The following is a 5,949-nucleotide window of genomic DNA, read 5'->3' on the forward strand; positions in this document are numbered from 1 at the left end:
GAGCGGTCTGGGCCGAGAGACCGTCCAGTGCCCGGAATGAGGTCCGAGGTTCGGGGAACAGAAAGGCAGCTACCTGGCTGAGCTTGGGGAGTGAGGACAAGAGGAGAATGAGGCTCTGCCATCTGTGACAGACACTTATATGTCCTTCAGAGCATCCTCCGGGTGATCTGGGCCTCATAATGTCCTCCTTGGCCACCTGCTCCCGCCTCCTCATCCCCACTCAACACAGGCGACCAAGGGATCTTGCCAAAGCATAAAGATGATACTTTTTCCTCTTTAAACGTCTTTAGTTTTACATTTTTCTTGGCTGTTTTCATGCCTTTTCTTAATACCCTTTATGTCCTTAATTGAATTTGGTCTTTCTTGTACTTTGGTCCAAATATCTTAAGTTTTTAAAAAATTCTTTCCTCGTTTTGTGTTAATGTCCCACTTGACGTCTTCCTCATTTTTGTCCATTTCAAGATTTTGGGTTTCTGATTTGAAAATTTCACATCTGTGGGTGCTTGTTTAAGGAAACTTTATTCACATTGGGGTGTTGAGTTATATTTTTAATCTGTTTGGTTCCAGTGTGCTTGTGCTTTGGGGGGAATTTTCTTCTGCTGAAATGCTTTGATTTTCATTTTCTGTATCTTATAGTAGCTTTGATTAGATACATCTGCTCTCTTCTGTTTATTTCATAATGTCTTGTTTTTCTGCACTCTCAGTGACAGTTGAATGCAGAGGTTGTTGGAGGATGGAGGGAACACAAAGTACCCACCAAACTAAGATACCTTGGGACAGAAAAATGAGGCAGGCAGCTCCATATAATCAATGGATCAGTTGATTATAGGGTAAGGTATTCACAGGGTGGGACTGGGCAGGTGACAATTCGGAAGCATTCGCAGCTGCGCTCCGCAGCACCGAGGGGGCGTTGGGACAATTCTGTATTTACCTAGCGTGTGGGGGTAGGTGCTTGAAAACAGGAAGAGCACTTTTAAGTCAAGATTTATGAATGGGTAACTAGTCTTGTGGGCAGTGGGAATATGTCAGGGAAGGTCTTCGTCATTGTTTGGAGACTACCAGAACATAGAGGCTACCTGGACCTCATCATAATTAAACAATATCTATTAACTACAAAGCCCCACACAGAAGAGATTTACTACCCTGTACAGCCCTAGGTAGGGTCCGTGAAAGGACAGGAGGAACTGATCGAGCCCAGGATGGCATCAGTTGTGCTAACAGCCATACAGAGGTAAAGGTTCGGGGTGCCTTGCTGGGCTTTCCTATTTGATAGCACACTCTTCTGACCATACGGAAGCGCAGCTTTACATAGAGCTTTTCATTAGTGTCCTATGGCTGCTGTAGCAAATTACCACACATTTAGTTGCCTGAAACAACACAAATACATTATTTCACAGTTCTGTAGGTCCGATTCCAGGTACAGCGTGGCTTGGTTTCTCTGCTTAGAATTCCACAAGTCTGAACTGAAGGTATGGCAGGACTGCATTTCTTTCTGGAGGTCCTAGGGGAGAATCCATTTGCAGGTTGCTGACAGAATTTATTCCTATTTGGCTGTAGGATTGAGGTTCCCATCTCCTTGCTGGCTGTCAGCCATGGTCATTCTCAGTTTCTGGTGGCAGCCGGCGTTTCCTGGCGCCTGTCCCCCTTCAAAGACAGCATGGACGATAGAGTCCCTCTCCTGCTTCCAATCCCTTTTTTTTTTTAATGGATTTTTTAAAAAATAAATTTATTTATTTTATTTATTTATTTTTGGCTGCATTGGGTCTTCATTGATGCACGTGGGCTTTCTCTAGTTGCTGCGAGCAGGGGCTGCTCTTTGTTGCGGTGCGTGGGCTTCTCATTGCAGTGGCTTCTCTTGCAGAGCACAGGCTCTTGGCGCGCGAGTACAGTAGCTGTGGCGCACTGGCTTAGTTGCTCCGTGGCATGTTGTATCTTCCTGGACCAGGAGCTTGAACCCGTGTCCCCTGCATTGGCAGGCGGATTCTTGACCACTGCACCACCAGGGAATCCTGCTTCCAATCTCTTTGACTCCCCTCCTAACTTACTTCTGTGAAGCCTCCCTTCCAATGCACCTCTTCTGCCCATCTCTCTGCCCCCCTCTCCCACACTTGATTACCTTGGACCCACACGATAATACGGGATAATCTCCCTATTTTAAAGTCATTTGATTAATAACATTAATTCCATTTGCAAAGTCCTTTTTGCCATTTAAGATAACATATTCACAGGCATTAACACCAGGGGATGAAAATCATAAGGGCAAAAATCTTGCCTTCCAAAGCAGTTAAAAAAAAAAAAGTTTATTTATTTATTTTGGTGAGAGGGGCCATTGCTTCTTTTGTAATTTTCTCTCGTTTCTGCAGGACTTTTAATTTCCACCTCAAGGGGCACCTCCCACTCCTAAGTGCTCTCTAAATGACCTCCAGAGCAGTGCCTCAGAGAGACTAATAGTTTGAGTCCTGCACACATTTCAGTCTCTCCTATCAATTTCCCAATGTCAGATCTGTTTTCAGTGTTCCCACCCCGTCAGAGTGGGGCTTTCTCTTTGGGGAGTGATTTAACTGCCTTCTATCACCTTGTCCTTACACTCCATGCTTTCCTGGGTGCCCTCCACTTATCGCCCTGTGGGGTGGGCTTGGAGCTGTCTGCTGAATTTATTGGTAATTTGAAGCTTCTAGTGTTCTCCGTCTCCCGATCAGTGCCTGGGCTCAGGATGGTTTTATTTTTTCTCCTCACTGTTCTGTGTGTTTTTCTGAGGCTCTCTCTGGGGAGATTCAGATTTAGGTATCTGTGTATATATTTTAAAAATATAAACAAACGTGTGTGTGTGTGTGTGTGTGTGTGTGTGTGTGTGTGTGTACACCCGCCCCTCTCCCCATACATATCCTCCCCCTTCTTGGATAAAAGTAGCTACAATACACACTTCCCCCACCTAGCTTTTTTTTTTCCACATAATGATATATCCTGAAGATCACTCCATAGCAATATCTAGAAATATTCCTCATTCCTTGTTACTGCTACATGGTACTCCACCGTGAGGCTGTATTATTGTTTACTCAAAAGTCATGATGGACATTTCCAATCTTTTGCTACAATAAGGAGTGCTCTAGTGAATAGTCTGTGCATACTACTTTTATATTTTTGGTAGATTCCTTTGGAATCAATTCCTCCAACTGGGATTGCGGGGACAAAGAGTAAATACATGTGTGATTTTGCTAGATATTGCCAACTTCCCTCCATGGGGCTGTGTCCTTTTGTGCTTCCACTAGCACGCATGCGTGTGTTTTCTCGCAGCCTCACCAACAGGTTATACTGAAAATTTTTTGGACTTTTGACGTTCTGATAGATAAGAAGTAGGTACCTCAGTGTAGTTTTCTGTTATTTAAAAAAAATGGAGTCCTCACATTATTCCCCCCTAGATTTATTTATTTACTTATTTATTGGCCACGCTGTACAGCACAGGGGATCTTAGTTCCCTGGCCAGGGATGGAACCCACGCCCCGTGCAGTGGAAGCACGGAGTCTTAACCACTGGACCGCCAAGAAAGTCCGTAGTTTCCTTTTTTACATTAAGAAAAATTGAGATATAATTGACATATAACATTATATTGCTTTCAGTATAGAACATAATCATTGGGTATTTGTACATATTGTGAAATGATCGCCACAATAAGTCTAGTTAACATGCGTCACCTCACACAGTTATAAATTCTTTTTCTTGTGATGAGAACCTCTAAGATCAACTCTCAGCAACTTTCAAATACGCAACACAGTGTTATTAACTGTAGTCTCCATGCTGTGTGTTACATTCCCAAGACATTTATTTTATGATTCAGTGCAGTTTTAATCTGCATTTTTTATACTGTGAGCAAGGTTGAGCATTTTTTCCTATCTTTTAGGGATGTTTGCAGGTTTTATTCTCGGAACTGTGTTCACAAGATGGTGGTTCTTTTTCTTCTCTACTTGTAGGAGCTCTTTATATGAGAAGTATTATAATTTCTATTAGAGATATTAACTGTTGGTCTGTGATATAAGTTAGAAATATTTTTTCTTCTAGTTTGTTATTGTCACTTTTTACTATGCTTTATGGTATTTTTCCATAAAATGTTTTTGGTCAAGTTGAGCAACTTTTAAATTATTGCATATAGATTTTGAGTCATAGTTGGAAACCTTCACTTGTGTTTTCTTCTAGAACTTGTATGGGGTTTTTTGTTTTTACATTTAAATCTCTGATCCACTTGGAATTTATTGTGGTGCACGTGTGAGGAGCTGATTCAATATTATCTTTTGCACCATTTTTTGAAAAGTCCATTTATTCTCCACTGACTTCAGTGCTGTTCTTTTGTATGCTAAGTTTCTGTATGTACTTAGATGTATTTCTGGATTTTCTGTTCATTTCTCTTGCTCTGTCTATTCATGTACCAGTGTCAGCTACTTTGTTTAAAATTCAGAGGCTTTATAATTTGTTTTATAATCTCATAATCCTCTCTTAGTGATTTTCGTTTCCAGGTTTTACCTGGCTATTCTTTCTTGTTTGCTCCCCCCACCCCAATGAACTTTATAAACAGTTGGGTTAGCTCAAAAGAAAAAGAAAAAAGCGGGTGGAATTTTGGGGAGAGTTATGTTATATTTATAAGTTAGCTTGGGAGTATTGACATTTTTATGAAGTTGAGTTATCCTGTTCAGGAACATCCGTGGCATATCTTTCTATTAGTTCAAATCAATCTTTATGTCACTCAGGAGAATTTTGTAGATTTCCTCATATAGGTTTTAGACGTATCTTGTTAGTTTTACACTTAGGTATTTTATTTTATTTGCTTTTCTCTATGGGGTATCCTTCTCCATTATAACTTTTTTTAAAAAATTAATTTTATTTATTTATTTTTGGCTGTGTTGGGTCTTCATTGCTGTGCACAGGCTTTCCCTAGTTGCAGTGAGCGGGGGCTACTCTTGTTTCGGTGTGCAGTCTCCTCATTGCAGTGGCTTCTCTTGTTTCGGAGCATGGGCTCTAGGTGTGCAGGCTCCAGTAGTTGCGACACACAGGCTCAGTAGTTGTGGCTTGCGCTCTAGAGCGCAGGCTCAGTAGTTGTGGCGCACGGGCTTAGTTGCTCCACAGCATGTGGGATCTTCCCGGACCAGGGCTGGAACCCGTGTCCCCTGCATTGGCAGGTGGATTCTTAACCACTGCGTCACCAGGGAAGTCGTCCCCTCCATTATATCTTCTAACTGGATTTTGTTTGTGAAATGAAGGCTATTGGCCGACAAACATATTTTAAAAAATCATTATGAAATAGAAGAGAACACTTCTCAACTCGTTCTATGGGGCCAGTAACACCTGATACCAAAACCAGACAAAGACATAACAAGAAAACTATAAACCGATATTTTAATGAATATAGATTAAAAATGCTCTACAAAATACCAGTACACCAAATCTAGCAACATATAAAAAGGATTATACACCATGCTGAAGTGGGATTTATCCCAGGAATTCAAGGTTGGTTTAGCATCCAAAAATCAATTAACGTAATATCAATAGAATAAAGGACAAAATCTACATAATCATCTTAATAGATGCAGAAAAAGCATTTAACAAAATTCAAAACCTGTCATGATAAAAACACTCAACAAACTAGGAACGGAAGGTAACTTCTTCAGCCTGATAAAGGGCATGAAAAACTCACAGCTAACATCATACTCGGTGGTGAAAGACAGAATGCTTTTCCCTTAAGATCAGAAACAAGAAAAGGGTACTTGCTCTTACAACTTCTGTTCAACATTGGACTGGTGGTTCTAGCAAGGGCAGCTAAGCAAGGAAGTGGAATGAAAGGCATCTAGATTGGCAAAGAATAGGTAAAACTATCTCTAGTTGCAGGTGACATGATCTTTATCTATAGAAAATCTTAAGGAATCCACTAAAACTACTGGAATCAATGAAGAATTTCAGCAG

At 41.0% G+C, this 5,949-nt stretch overlaps 1 protein-coding gene across 3 annotated transcripts in view; it reads left to right on the forward strand.

The window, feature by feature from the left end:
* KIF17 (kinesin family member 17) overlaps positions 1-5,949 on the forward strand; it is a 49,055-nt gene that overhangs the window by 34,461 nt on the left and 8,645 nt on the right. The window lies entirely within an intron of this gene.

This window comes from Lipotes vexillifer, unplaced genomic scaffold (assembly GCF_000442215.2).
Source record: "Lipotes vexillifer unplaced genomic scaffold, Lipotes_vexillifer_v1.1 scaffold496, whole genome shotgun sequence".
Classification (NCBI taxonomy): domain Eukaryota; kingdom Metazoa; phylum Chordata; class Mammalia; order Artiodactyla; family Lipotidae; genus Lipotes; species Lipotes vexillifer.